This window comes from Apteryx rowi, unplaced genomic scaffold, assembly GCF_003343035.1.
Source record: "Apteryx rowi isolate R43461 unplaced genomic scaffold, aptRow1 scaffold_4, whole genome shotgun sequence".
Taxonomy (NCBI): Eukaryota; Metazoa; Chordata; class Aves; order Apterygiformes; family Apterygidae; genus Apteryx; species Apteryx rowi.
The window spans coordinates 10,480,808-10,495,797 of NW_020450529.1; the positions used below are offsets into that span (position 1 = coordinate 10,480,808).

The 14,990-nt window shown below is 38.3% G+C and overlaps 1 long non-coding RNA gene across 2 annotated transcripts; it reads left to right on the forward strand.

Moving 5' to 3' along the window:
• The first annotated feature begins 197 nt into the window (after positions 1 to 197).
• LOC112970530 lies at positions 198 to 2,650 on the forward strand. 2 transcript variants are annotated; one of them, XR_003255050.1, is made up of 5 exons: positions 198 to 379; positions 874 to 1,013; positions 1,179 to 1,289; positions 1,680 to 1,875; positions 2,335 to 2,650. It is a non-coding gene; the product is annotated as an uncharacterized LOC112970530 (long non-coding RNA). The 2 variants fall into 2 exon arrangements; XR_003255051.1 differs by lacking the exon at positions 1,680 to 1,875 and having other exon boundaries at positions 209 to 379.
• The last annotated feature ends 12,340 nt before the right edge of the window (positions 2,651 to 14,990 follow it).

Below are 14,990 nucleotides of genomic sequence, written 5' to 3' on the forward strand. Positions count from 1 at the left end.
TGGCGCCGGGTCAAAGGTCGAGGGGGTCCTGGCGCCTGCCGCCCTGCCGGCGCTCCTGATTGGGTCCCTCGTTGCGTGACGCCAGAGCGTACGTGACGCAGAGCGTGCGCGAGAAGTTCAGGGCGCCGTTGGAGAGTGGCGGGAGGAGGGGGAGGCGGAGGAAGATCATTGCGAGGCTACCGAGGACTACGAGTCCCGGCATGCGGTGCGCCCGTGTCGCAGCCGAGGCTACTGGCGGTGCATGTCGGGATTTGTAGTTGGGGTGGTCGGAGCCCTGTCGCGGCGCGTTGCCTGCTGGGATGCGGAGCCTCGTTTTGATACAAGACCGGAGCGCGGTGTATTGGGGCGGGTGGTTGGAGCGCTGAGGGGTGGTTGAGCGGTGAGTGTGCTCGACCCGTTGCCACAGGGACAGCGGGGGCTACGGGCGGGGCGGTTCTCGGTCTAATGGAATGGAAGTCGTAAATAAAACTCCCCTGTAATACGTTTGGCCTAAGTAAACGTCCACATCTAATAGGTTTGCCAGCGCCCTGAGCACATTGCGGTGCTCTGCCTGAGGCATCAAGTGTCATGCTTTTGCCCCATGGCCGTTACAGACCCACGACCTGCCCCGGTATTTATGGAGCCCCTTCCCTTCAAGCTCTTTCATAATTGTGCAGTGTCTCCCATAGTAGCTGAAAATGTCAGCTGGAAGGCAAAAGTATTTATATCAAAAGCGCAATTTTCTTATGTGGATAAAGGTATGTTTCTGTTATGGTTGCAGAAAGCAGCTCAAAAAATGATCTGAGTGCTGTCAGAGGTCTTGGAAGCCAACAGACAAATTTGGAGAACTTATCTTGATTTTTCCTTTTTTTTTCTATTCACATGACTTTAAAGCCCAACTCATTAATGAGAAGAGCCTGGCAGCAGTATCCAGTTGACAGTTATCCAGGAAAAGGAAGTTTATCCGGAAACAGGTGCAGATTCCTCCCCTCAGCTGTCTTCTTTGGCTCAGGCTGGGTGGTTGAGCTATTGTGGTATGTGTCTGTTTGTTGTATGTGACTAGCATGTTGTATGACAGTCCTCCTGCACGTTGGAGGAAAGCTGAGGTTGTGATACCAGTAGCCATGTAAAATAAACATCCTTTGTTTACCGTTTTTGTCTATCTCATCATTGTTCATGTCAATCTCATTACTTTTCAGGGCCTAACCCTCGATCTTTGTAAGCCTGGATATGAAGTGGTAGAACTGGAGGAAATAGTTCCACATGCTGTCAAAACAGCCTACCAGCTACCTAAAGCCTACCCACTTAAGGTATATACAAAAAAAATGGGAACATGAAATAGTCTTAGTCCTTTCAGTTATATGTATATATAGAAAAACTCCTAAAGAAATGCCTTTTGAGCCTTTTTTATATTAAAAAGAAGTTTTGAGCTAAAAAGAACATTTCTTTAGAATAAGCATATAATAGATGCAGCTTGTAGGCAGCCTTTCACAGCAACTGAAGAAAAGCATGTGCACTTTACTCAGTCCATGGATAGAAATCATGTATGTCTCCTACACCGTCTGTCACCCACTCAGAATGTACAAGCAACTGTTTTGAAAGCCACACATGCTGACTTGTTTGTTTCTCTTTATCACCTTTTTTCTGGCTGTTCATGTTGGAGTTTCAGGTTGTCATACCCATCTCTCTTTTCCTTAAAGGTTCTTCCAGGACAGAATAAAGATAGAAATCAATCCAGGGTGTAACGGTCATGTCTTCCCTCTACTCAAAGGAAATCTTAGACTGGAATATATATATATCATCATCATCATCATCATCTATATATATATACTTAGTATATATACACTTAGATGATATTAAAAGCAGGAACTTTATCTTTTCCTCTGTATGCAAGATGTAAGTATAACCAATGGTCTCTAGCACATCCAGGATGCTATACAATCCTGAACACTTTTTAAATGCTTTTAGCATCCTTTAACAACATCCTTCCCGTGCTGGTTTTTATAACTCAGCAACTGCCAGCTTAGCCTGCCACTATTTAAACCTGGTTTCATGTTACTAACAGAAACATAGGCTGTCATGGAGACAGCCAAAGTATTTTTTGTTCAAGTACATTTATTACAGTTGGGAGTCAGCTATAGTAGATGCAATGTTCCGGAGGAAGTTAGACACAGACAGAGGCTGATTGAGAAGAGATTTTCTCCAACTGATAGCAGACTTCACAGATGGAGTGCTACTCCTGATCTGTTCCCTGTAGACACACATATTAGAGGCTCTTCATTCATTCACAAAGATAGCTGAAAGCTTAATTAAATGCTGGAATCTGAAAGGATTTATCTTGCTTTACACTTGCAGATATATTCCCCAAATGCTGAAGATGAGAGAGCAGAGTTCGTTTAGAGATGCATTCACAGCAGTAGCATCTGAAGCCTCGTCAATTTGCCCTTTCACTTCACCCGGGAGTTCTGAGCCCAGCGATCAGGAGAGGAAGCCAGAAATATGCTGCATGTTCACATATCAGCATATAAAGAGCTATACCACACAGCTTTACCAGGCTTAAAGGGAATCCTTTTGGATGACAAATTTAAAGCTGGTTATCAGTTTTTACAGCTGGTTTGGGGGAAATAAAAGGAAAACTGCTGTTCAAATGCAGCTCACTGCTGTAAACAGATATTTTGAGCCAGAGATCCTTACTGTCTTGGTTTATCGCTAGATAGGTGACTGACATTGTAGCTCTGAACTTAAATCTTGAAAAAGATACTTGGAAAGCAAGTCTTTAAAAGCTCTTGGCTAATTATAGTAACAAACCACAGATGGTGTCAAAGAAGTGATCTAGATTTAAATATGAAAGAAACATAAAAAGGAATGGTATGGCATCTTTCAGTTAAAGCAAACAAAGTGAAAGAGCAAAATAACCTACAGTAGAACAGTTATATGAGTAAATGTGTGTTTTAAGGCATTGAGGTTAATGTTATAGTACATTATATAAAATATTATCACCCAAAAGATGGAGTTGGGTTAGCTATAGAACAAAAACCCTTGAATTTCTTGACTTGGAAATCTTAACCATAACAATGATCTGTTTAGAGTTTTTTATTTCCCTTATTTTCAATTTTTCTTATTTTTAAAGTTAGATGGCATTCCATAGCAAATAATAACAATTTCCAAACTAGGCCACATTTGGAACAAAATAAATCATCTGCTATCTTTGACCCTATAAGCCACAATACTTAAGTTTTTCTTTTTATTAAAACTGAAAAAATATTAATGTGAAAGTTAAATGAGAATCCCAAAACATCTTTCCAAATGCACTTTAAAGCATTGGTGTTATTGTGTTGATTCTTGCTTAAGACTGCTTCATTTCAGGACAATAGAACATACCATCTATCTCATTTATGAGTAATTTCTACACATTTTCAGAGAAGTAATACCTACAGCTGTAAATTAACTGGCCTTTCCTTCCTAACCCAGATAAACCCCTTTTGTAAAGCAAAGGAAACTGTTTGTGTGTATGATCATTCCATGGGCTTTGAAAAGAGAAGGATTGGGAAAACACTACTGAAAATAATATATGCATCCGGTTAAGTAATGGACTGAAGCAACTGTCAAATAGGCTGAAATTGCCTCTCTAATAGAACAGAGTTCCAATAGCATCCTCAACATAAGATTAAGTTTCAGGAAACATAGTATCTTGAAAAAAAAAGTATAACAGTCTTCTGATTACAAGCAGAAAAACACCAAACACAAATGCTTAAAAGAAATCTACATTCTGGTTGCTAAATGCTGCACAGCTACTTGCAGCATTCATGGTCAAAATTTTTCAAATATATGACATCCTCCCAAAATTAAAATGAATCCTTCAAATAAAATCCAGTCTGAAATATGAGCCAGAAATCTATTTTCCAAGATTTTTCTCATTTTATTATTTTCATGTTGAATGAATTCAGTTTACAGATGAAAGATCTTTTTTCTTCATTACTACCTCTTCTGAAAATCAAGCCAGGGTGCTTTTCTTTTCAGTTGACCATTTACACTTCCATTTCTTATCGCAGCTCTAACTTTGAAATTCCTTCAGGGCAAATGATATTTCCCTCCAGGTGAGCACACCCCAGCTTTCTTCATTTAACAGCCTCAGCAACTCTTGTGCTAGAGACACTTGCCTCAAGTAAGCTTACAGGTGTCTGTTTAGTTAGAACTTAGATGCTGAACAATACTGTTTGTGTTTCACAAGCAGTATAAGCACAATTTTTTTTTAAGTGTTTTGACTATTCAGCCTTACTAGAACCAGAGATAGCTGTGCTTTGGATTCTGTTTATTCTGGATCCTACAAGTCAGGAGAGCCTTGACCATATCGATAACTTAGAAGCTGCTATATTAATACATTGGCTAATTACAATATGAGCCAATGTTTGTCAAAGCTGATGTAAGAGCGAATCTGTTTAATTTTGTAGCATTGTAATGCATTGGTGTTATTGTGTTCATTCTTGCTTAAGACTGCTTCATTTCAGGACAATAGAATGTACTATCTGTCTCATGTAGGAGGCGATCAGTAACAGTCAGTAAAGATGACAACATATAAAATAATTATTCCTTCATGAATCAAGGTGAATATAGAGGGCTAAAGCTAAACAGGAATGCATAAGTCTGTGGAACACAGTGTAACCTTTGCAGAGTCTGGCTTCTTGGAGCAAAATTGACTCATCCAGAGGATCGTCTAAAGTAAAGTGACTCAGTGATGCTCTGCTCTTGGAGCAGATGATTCCAGTTGCCAGCCTACATCGCTCAGACAGTGCACGTTGTCCACTGTCTGTCAGGATGTGGCTCTGCTGGCTGCCACGAACTGACTCATATTTGGGGCTTTTTCATGCTCGGTGAACGTTTCACTAAAGGGCTGTGTTAGTCTTTAATTCACATGCTAGAGCTGGAAAGCCTCTTAATATATTATATATTCTTTTCTATTAAATTTGCTCTTTGAGAAATAAACTCTGATTAATAGTAGTAACTCATTATATGCTGTCATCCAAATTCTCGCATCAGAAGAATCTAAAAACATCCTCTGATTTCCATACACACTCTGCAGATAAAACTTCTCCAAGAGTTTCCATACACAGTTCACATCAATTCTTAGACCTGACATGTAATATCTGTACTGTTCAGGTCCCACTGAACAGAAACACACACTTGCCAGTCTTCATTAGATGCTCTTCTGAGACTGAGAACCTCTATTTCTGATCAACTCAAAATTTCTTCGATTTTCTTACCTAACTGAAGAAGTATTTATAATGCATAGGAAATTGTTATTATCCACACAGTCTTGTCAGAACAATACTGAGTTCAGTACTGATTAGAAGTCATCTTTGTAGTTTCCTTTCGTTACTTATTTTTGCAAAGAGAACAATGACACAGCACTGTAACATACTGAAAAATTGCTGTAAGACTGCTTTTGCCATTTCCACCCACAAAACTGCCACTTTTTCCTTCAAAATCTTTAATCATAGGATTCTTTGAATTTAAGCCTTAAAAGGATGGCTGTTAAGATCTAACCCCCAGAGCATATTAATCTGCTAACTTGTGGGAAAGCTGCATAATTCCTTGTCCTTGTTAGGGTTTTACCCAGACTTGGATAACTCAGCCTAGCTCATCTGAATCAAGAACAGGTTTCTTTTTTTGTACTGGAGGCAATGCTGCTGCAGGGGATGGAGTCTTTAGACTCTCTGAGTTTTCTGACTGGCCTGCGTTTAGGTCATGGTACCTCAAAAGAGACAATGGTCCCTTCAGCTCCACACTGAAGGGCTTTGTGGAGGTCAGCCGCCACTTGAACAGAAACAGGAGTTATTTTAAAATGTAAATATTCTGACCATAACCTATTGAACCTTGGGGCCTGGTTTATTTCAAAATGATTTTGCTTTTTGATATAATTAAGTAACTACATGTTTGTGTGTTAAAATTAGTTAACACAGAGACATAGATGTGAAAGTTTTTTAAATGCATTTTAAAAGGCTATTCATATCACTCTAGGATTGGTAGCCATACATTATAACAGTAGGGTATAATCTAAGGTTAGGACAAATACTAGAGTGTGTATGTTTGAACTTGTCAGAGCCACTGTTAGAATTTTTAAACCTTCCAAGTATGTACAATTTCTGTTCTATTCATAATGAATATGTATAAAATTGAATAGGACTGCCAAGTATTGGTGGCTCATTTGTGAATTTATGTATATGAATGACAAACGCAAAACACAGTATCAAAAGAAGCAAGAATACTAGCCAAGAATCTTATGTATCTCATATGCATTATTCAAGCAGTAAGAGGCTCTTAAAGAAAACATCTGCAATTAGTTGTAATACTTCTGAAATAATTACATGCCAGTTAGAAAGACATATATCGAAAAGAAGATGTTTACATTTCAAAACAGTGTTAGAAATACCTCCTTTTTTTTCATTATCTCTCTGGGAGTTAATGATGCCAATAGTTCTCTCTGAGAGAATGCATTTTTTAATAACTTCTATCAAAAAAGTCAACCCATGCTGCTATGGTTTGATGCGAAGGCATGCCATTTCAAAAAAAAAAAAAAAGTTCTACAAAACTTCTCAGTCTTTTCATGCACTGAAGTGTTGAGCTCTGTTATTTATGTCAGAAACAACATCCCCTGCCTGTCACAGTCAAGGTGACCTATTTGATATTTAATTTTTTGTCACTTCTGTGGTAGTGCCAGTTTAAGCTCATAATTTTATCCCTGTATTCAGCTAGAATGATACAAGATCAGGACTTTGTTCTGTTATCATGCAGTAATGCCAAAATTAGACATTTCTGTAAGATTTTTATGTTACCAACCAGTTCTTCGAGAGTCTGAAACTAATATATTGTAAAAGCAATGTCATTTGGAAGGATGAGATATAGAGAGACAATTGTATGCTCACATATCACAAGATAAAGATGACTTTGTCTTGCAGTGATTTGTAAGAATGTCCTCAAACTCTATTCTTACAATATTTCTGGAGGCAGTGCTTTCATTGGCAATAGAAGGAAATAAGCTTGTTTCTTCATTGTCTTGTACCTGATGTTGTCATTTATGCCAGTGCATTCTCAGTGTAAAAAGGCTGATACAGTGGCATTTTGCAGTCCCTTTGTTTTTTGATATGAATGTATTTGCTGTGAATAACGGCACTGTCTGCAGCCACGACCGGGCATGGAGGGAGGGATGCTGCAGTTTTGCAGTCCCTGCTCACTCGCGCAGTTGTGAAAGTGAGATGCAAAGACAGAACCCCTGTGAAAGAAGGAATTAGTGTCCCCCGCACTCTCCATCTAAGCCTGTCCTGCTGAGAAGCGAAGCAACAGATCTAGAATCACGTACCACAAGCTGCGATCTTCACTCACATTGTATGTGGCTGAAATTTGTTGTCTTTTTGAGATACAGGATGCTTTTGGTTCCACATTTGCTGTTGTGAATAAGCTACAGATGCTCACTGCTTTCAGTGTCTTTTCTCATGTTGCTCCCATTCCTTGCTATGGTATCTCTTTCCCTCTGCTTTTTTACATGGTGTCCACAATGTCATCCTGGGAATCCAGCAAAGGCCAAGAAGCAACATGAGATCTGTATTATGTTAAATTTACACAGCATCAGCAGCTGAGGCTGAAAGAGAACTTTCGTTATCCCTTAGTATAGAGTCTCAGGCATCTAGCTGAGAAGCTGTCATACCATCTTGAAGGAAAAGTGTGTACATACTTCAAGGTCAGCTTGTAAATATAGCTATTTTATTGCAATGGAAATATCCAATTTTAGTAAAAGTTCAAGATCAGGGCATTACTAGAAGGGTAGGAATACCTATGGGAGTCATTTTTTCAGCTCAGAACTGTTTGTACACAAACCGAAGCAAAGAGTTCTTGTTTCAAGAAGCCAACTCCAAAATTACATTTCTTTGTGATGACTCATCTAGCAGTGCAGTAGTGCAGTACCTGCAGGGCAATTAAAGTTGGTTGGCAGTGATCCATGGTATTGCATACTTGTAGGAGAACGGTGAATTGTGTAAGGTGCTTGGAGTTGTGAGCCATCTTGTTTTATTCAAGGCTGGCTTAAATACAGCAAAGCGCTTAAGCACATTGCTTAATTTTAAACCAATCAGATTATTCTTATGGCTTCAAGTTAAGCATATGCTTTCATACTTTGCTGGAACAAGACGTTGTTGTATAATGCAGGTATATCAAGCAGGGAGAAAATGCGTATCAATGTTCACTGTATAAGAGCTGAGACTCAGTAATCTTTCTTTAATTACTGTGTTTATTTTACACACTTCAGAAATCAGGAAAAAAATAATTTTTTCAGTTTTCTTAGTGAGGGCCCAGTTCTGCAAAGTTCTGAGCCCAGGTTAGCACTAAACAATTTCAATGTCATTTGCAGCATCAGGCAGGGTAAAACCCTAACTGACACATCTGCAAAACCAAGTTGAGCCTAGGAGGTGGAATACATTTCCAGAACTGCGAGGACTGAGTGGCATTACACCCATTTGATTGTCTTTTATTAGCAACCTCCTGGATGTCCAGGTGGATAATTCAGAGCAAATTTGCTCCTTTGAATGATTAGAAACTGAACCGGAATGAAAATCCATTTTTGCATCAATTGCTAGACACTGACCAAAGGAGCAAATATTATGCTGAACCATGTTCTAATTTGTGGGAGGATAGAAAATGGCACTCCAAGTATTTATCTTTCAAGATAAAGCATTGGGTCATGTATGGTCCAGTGACAGAAGAGACAAGAGCTACACGTTGCAATTATGCCTACATTTCCCACTAAGTAAAAGGTCTTGTGCAAAATTGCTCTGGTGGAATTTCAGCCTTGAGGTAACTTTTGCACTGGCTGCTCAAGACTTAAACTATGTTGAAAAGAAACTAACTCTTGGGGTCACATTTGTTATCAAATGACATTTTTTGTTTATTTGTGTAGCTAGGGCTACAGAATTAAAAAATCTTTCTCTTCATTTTGAGCTTTACTGTGAATCCTCATCGTAAAATAATTTCCTGGAGTCAGTGAAAATTCTGAGGCTTTAAGCTTTATAGCAGGAAAAAAGACAAAGAGAGCATAATTCTTCCTAGATTTCTCTACAATAACATACATGTATTATTAATACAACTGTATGAGTAATTCTATATTCACCAAAAAGGCGCTTAGGTACCCCAAAAAGGCCATGGCTGAATACTTCATTCTTTCATGGGCATCTATTTTAGCTACTTTACTCCCTCCCCCCTTTTAATGACATTGTTGTTACCTAATTTTTATGTCAAGTACCAATTCAGTATTCTTCATGTATGTAAAATGTATCATAAGAGCAATAAGAAAGTGAGAACAGTGGCTACTTTTGAAAAATAAGGTTTATGAATGGAGGTGTTTCCCAGCATATCTTTTCTAGAATATTTGCAGAAGCTTTTAATGTGGATATTCTTAATGTAGAATAATATTTCGATAGAGAGATACTTGATGAGAGCTACAGTTCTTTAACTTCATGCAGGTCATATTCCAGAATAATTTATGTAGATAAGCTCAGTGACATTCAGCAGTAAAAAACTGTATAATTATCTACATTCACAGTTTTTACTTTAGAGGATTAGCCAGTAGAAATATATGTGCATGGCTTGGAAATTTTTAAATAGAAAAAAGCTGACTAATCAGAGCCATTGACAAAAGGATGAAGCAATGACAGCTGAATATACACTACCATTCTCAACAAACTAATATGAACAGGTCAGTCCCTAAGTGTTGCTTCCTTAGTGATCCTTTTGATTTTGACATCCCAAGATCATTTACTTAAGCTACTACCTCTTCTTTGGCACTTACAATTGGTGGCATATAGAGTCAGATAAGCCTCAGCTTTTCATTCTTTTTTCCATCAGGGAGTAAAATTTCTATGTAAACATGATCAGATGATGATTCAAAATGGAATCTACTAATTCAATTTTTTATGTTGTTAGACCCCTCAGTCTTGGTGTACATTCACAGTTACTTCTAACTGAAATCCACCAAACTTGGTATCTCATGAATGTGTGTTTTGTGTAATTCTCAAGAAAATCTAATGTCAGAGGTTTAAAAAGAATTATCTCAATTCACATGTCATCTTAAGAGCCATCTCAAGTTATGTTTAATATAAATGCCTAAAGAAAAACAAGACTATACTTCTAGGAGTGGGAGCGAAATAGGGGTTCAGCAAAAAAATATTCTCTGGTTGGGCTGGAGAAAGGACATCAAATTGTATAAGAGTTATCAAAGTATTTCCAGTGATTAGGGAGTGCAAACAAACTGCAAAAGAAATGAATGTTGCCCTAAGTACTGAATGATAGCAAGAACTAATGGAGGCAATCAGCCCCTCTTTCTTCCAGAGAGTCACCTTTTATAGTAGAGGCAGAAAAATGCAGCAATCATAACTTATAATATGATGATGGAAGATGCAATGAGAGTGATATTCCATTACAGTTCATATTTCACTTTTCAGTGATGATCAACAAGTTCAACAATAGCTGAAATCAGATTGTTATAGGCAGTTATTGTTTCAGCTGCCATTACTTTTTCATTACTTGCTATCAGTGAACATTTTCAAGCAGCAGATCCAGTCTTTAACTTAGCTGTGTTCACCTGATGCACCAAGACACATTTAGAAAGGAAATGCTGAAAGAAGGTTTAATAAGCACTGATTTAAACACAGGGAAGACTTAAAAGAAATAATAAAACCAGTCTGCACTGAATTACAAACAGGAAATAGTTTCATTTTGCTAGTAGGGCTACATAAAAATAAAGACTCAAAGCAATGGATGTATTTCAAGTCCAATTGATGCTGACAGAGTTAAGGTTCCCAATACGTAAAGTTGAGTCACACTGTATGCCAGTTGTGGTAGTTTTTCTCTTGCCCATAAAAAATCTTGTGATTCCAATAATAAAAACAATTTCACTCAAATGCTGCAGCTTTATTCTTATCCCTTCAAACCAAACCCAAGGAACTGATGGCACAGAAGATATCAAAATTATACATCACATCAGTGCAGAATGATCTAATTTGCCCTGATGCAGAAGTCCTGAAGGAATACACTGTTAAGGCGATCCAATCAGCCAGGGTTTATTCTTTTCCTGTTCTAGTTCAGAAAGAAAAAGAATCATCTGAAAAATAGAGCCATGCCCTCCAGAGAGTTATCTTATCATAAAATCAGTCATAAATGGAATGCAGAAATCTTTCAGGGAAAACAGGCATTGAATCCACCCTGGTGTTGTTATCTTCATTTCAGAGCTGCTGTAATGATGTTTTGGAGGAATTCATAATGAGCCTGCAAAAAGGAGTAATATGGAAGTCTCGCTTCAATTTCATACATGAGTTTCAACAACAGCTCTCAGACTGAGACATTCCTCTCTAATGGTAGCAAGCAAACCTCTGCCTAAAGAACTATGTCAAAAAAATCTTGCTGACATAACTAGAGCGTACCAGAATGCCTTCAGACTTCATTTGGCCAAATGCAAAGGTACTGAAGTGCGTTGTCGCTGTCTGATTCTCATAGTACAACCAAGTATGAAGGTGTAGAAGGCTCAGTGTGTTCGCAATTGGGCATGGCCTCTTTTGCATCCAGGATAGGGATTCAAATCCAAAAGAAGTGAATACATGACTCGGTGTGTTCGCTGAATACAGTGGTTCAATTCTGTTGCCATCTCTGCTATCGCAGACTTGGTGTCAGAGTTCCTGGTAAACAGGTATATCGCATACAAGATGTCTCACCATAATTGCCACTCTTATAACCCCCAGAGAGTAAAAGATATAGTATAGACTGGAGCAGACACCCGGAACAAAAACTCCCATTAATTCTTTAGGCTGTTCCCCTTTGGGCAACAAATTTACATTGAAGAATTTGGCCAGAAATAGCAAAAGGAAGCTTGTAATGCTACTTCCCACCTACAGCTTTTAGTACCAGCTTTTTGCTTAGTCAGACTTGATTAATTTTGTTTCAGTATTCTTCATGAACATTAGAAGGGCATTTTCAGGCCTGCATACGATCATTAAATGTCAGCTAAAACCAGCAACTAAGGAAATTAAAGCAAGAAGTCTGTTTTTTCCACTCAAGAAAATACATTTCGATTTGCATTCTACTTCATCCTCTCTTGGTAATAATTTATTCTTTAATCTTGTGCAACAGGTCATTACCCTGCTTAACAACCCTAAATCTAGATGTTTTTCCTTTAGAGAAATGTAGTGAAAATCAAGAGGGGAAAATACCAGTTCTTTCTTCCACTAAATCTTCTCTGATAGTTCAGGAGAATATGTGGGCTAGGATTTTTCTGTCACTGTGGCTAATGGCAGTTTAACCACTAACTATGAGGGATCCAGATTCGGGACCCTTATTATGTTTCTGTACAGACTCATCTGATGAGTCTGATTATATTCTGATCAATGTTATCTAAAGATTGTGACCATGGGTGGGAAGTTTAAATGATATTTCAACTTTCATTGCCTTTTGACGCTAGGCAGAAAGTATCATTGCAAAATTTTTTGTCCATCTTGGTCTTTTTACCTGATCAGAAACAAGAGGAAAAACCTTGAGAGGAGAATTCAGTTTCTGCATCTCTGTCTCCCATGTTTTAGCTGCAACATAAAACATGTAGCTGTTTAAGAGACAGGTCATGCAAAGAAAGCAAAAGTTAGAGCTTACTCCTAAAAGCCTAATGACAATTCAAAACCCCTCCTAAGTTTTGCCTATCTATAATTTGCATCGGCACTTTACTAGGACTTACTACTCTTAAAATATAGTAAGTTCTTCTATGTCTTCCTCAGCATGTTCAGTCTTGATCTCACCTCTGCCAGTGTTCTTTTTCAAATTCATAGCCTGGAGGCTAAGGCCAAAGTCCTTCTAGCTATAGAAGCAAATGTATTACTGATTTTACTTGAAGTATTATAAAAACCCATCTCTTTGCCAGAGATGCTCACCAAGAGAGATGCCAGCCAGTATGGTCTTCCAGGATTAATTAAAGAGTTTGTCTGCCAGACATTCTTTGTCTGCTTTTTCTCTAGTCTTATTTTTACTTTTTGGCATGTAGTGGTATTTCCATACTTATTAAATCCACACTGATAATTACATGCAAAAGAGCAATTAGCAGCAGACAATTTTATGGCAAAAGAATTTATAGTTTGAACTGTTTACCATTCAGAGATGACTGGAAGTGATGACAACTTGTTTCCAGTCCATTGGACTTCTCAGTTACAAGAGTGATGGGGTCCTATAAATAGATGCAAAACTGCACCAACTGAAATGTAATTTCAGTGATATTGTTACAGTGGAGCTTTCAGCTGAGGTGGCCATTTTTAATTCTGTTTCTCCAGTCTAGCTTCATACTAAACATTAAATTGTACCTGTACAGCAGAATGGCATGCAGTATATCAGATGTTTTCCTAAATCCCAAACTTAATTTCACTGCTAATCACTGTACATGAATGACCTGTCCATATGCTGCCTCCTATTTTTACTACAAAATAGTTCAAGTTTCATGAGTTAGCATAAATTATATTTCTTAGACACAGAAACCCGGTGGAGACTGAGCTCTGTGGAGGTTTTCTATGCTTCTTTTTTATACTTGTTTTAACAGAAGCTTTAATTCTCTATCTGCAGGAATGCAGATTCCATGTTCCAAAAATAATATTGCAGTTTCAAGTACAGTCACGGGACTAGCAAATGCAGAACCCCAATCAATTAGTTCATACATGAAAGATAAAAAAGAATAGATGTGTATTAGAGAGCACATCCTGAATGAGAAGCTCAACCAAAGTATTTGAATACCTGTCTGGTCATGGACTCACCAAGAACCAGAATCTCTCACTTTTTTGACAGCCATTTCAGGTTGAAATGTTTCAGTGCATTTACATATGGACAAGAAGATGCACAGGCACCACCTGTTTTGTAGGAATTATCATCAGCTTCCCTTGCCTGCTCTGTTATACATCAGAGAAAAGGTTTGAAACTGGTGCTGGGTAACCAAAAAGAAGAGGAACGCCTGGAAAAGAGAGGACAGCCACACAGGCTTTGAGGTGTGGTTTCATTCTCGTGTTCAGATGCTTTAGGCTGTTGCTCTTCTGCCTTATTTACATTGCAGTTACGCAAAGTCAGTTCTTCTGTGTAGGCCTTGCTCTCAATCGTGAGGTTTTATGGTCAGCCAACCCATCAAAAACTACAGAAAAGATACTACACTGATCACTAAAATCTAGTCATCTCCTCAAAGAAATTTGGTAGCTGTTTGTATAGTAATACTACAGAAAGAAAAGACTGGAATAAGGAACGACATTCAGCGATCTCTTTAAGATGGGCAGATAACGAAATATAGCCATGGCAGTTTTAATACCATCACTCCTGTGAAAAGCCACATGGATTTTAGCCGTCTATGTCAATGTGAAGACTTGCAGTGGCACAGTGCCCTTTCAAATAATGGTTTAGGGCTGATATGAAAGGGAGCCTGCTCTCTACTGATGAACCATTTCCTTTCTGATGCACTTGCTATTTCTTTCCAACAAGTACTGACCTAATCAAAACTCATTTAGCTTATGAGATCTGATGTGACCACAGCCCTGCAGGTATGCTCTGTAATAGTTCAGAACTCCTTAGAAGAAACATGCCTACTTTTTATTTTAAACATCCAGCCTTGAGCATGCATTTGATTCATTACGAGCTAGTACACTGATGTTTTTAACAGGAATCAAGGAAGAGGATCTGTTTTGAGGCTGTGGTATTTTTTGTATTTCTTGCATGTGTAAGTACTTTTTCAGTCCAACTGACATAACAGGAAACTCTTGTCTTCTTTACAGTGCAAGTACAAGTATAATGAAAAACATCCTCCAGCCTTTATAATGAGTATATGCAACTGTGGCTCCATAAGGAGCTTTCAAGTCAAAATAAGGGAGCCTGGGAATCTTGTGTGTGGCTATACTTGTTGCATCAAAGTCATATAGATCATTGCCTACATTGTCCTCACCAGTAGTTTTACAACTTCAAAA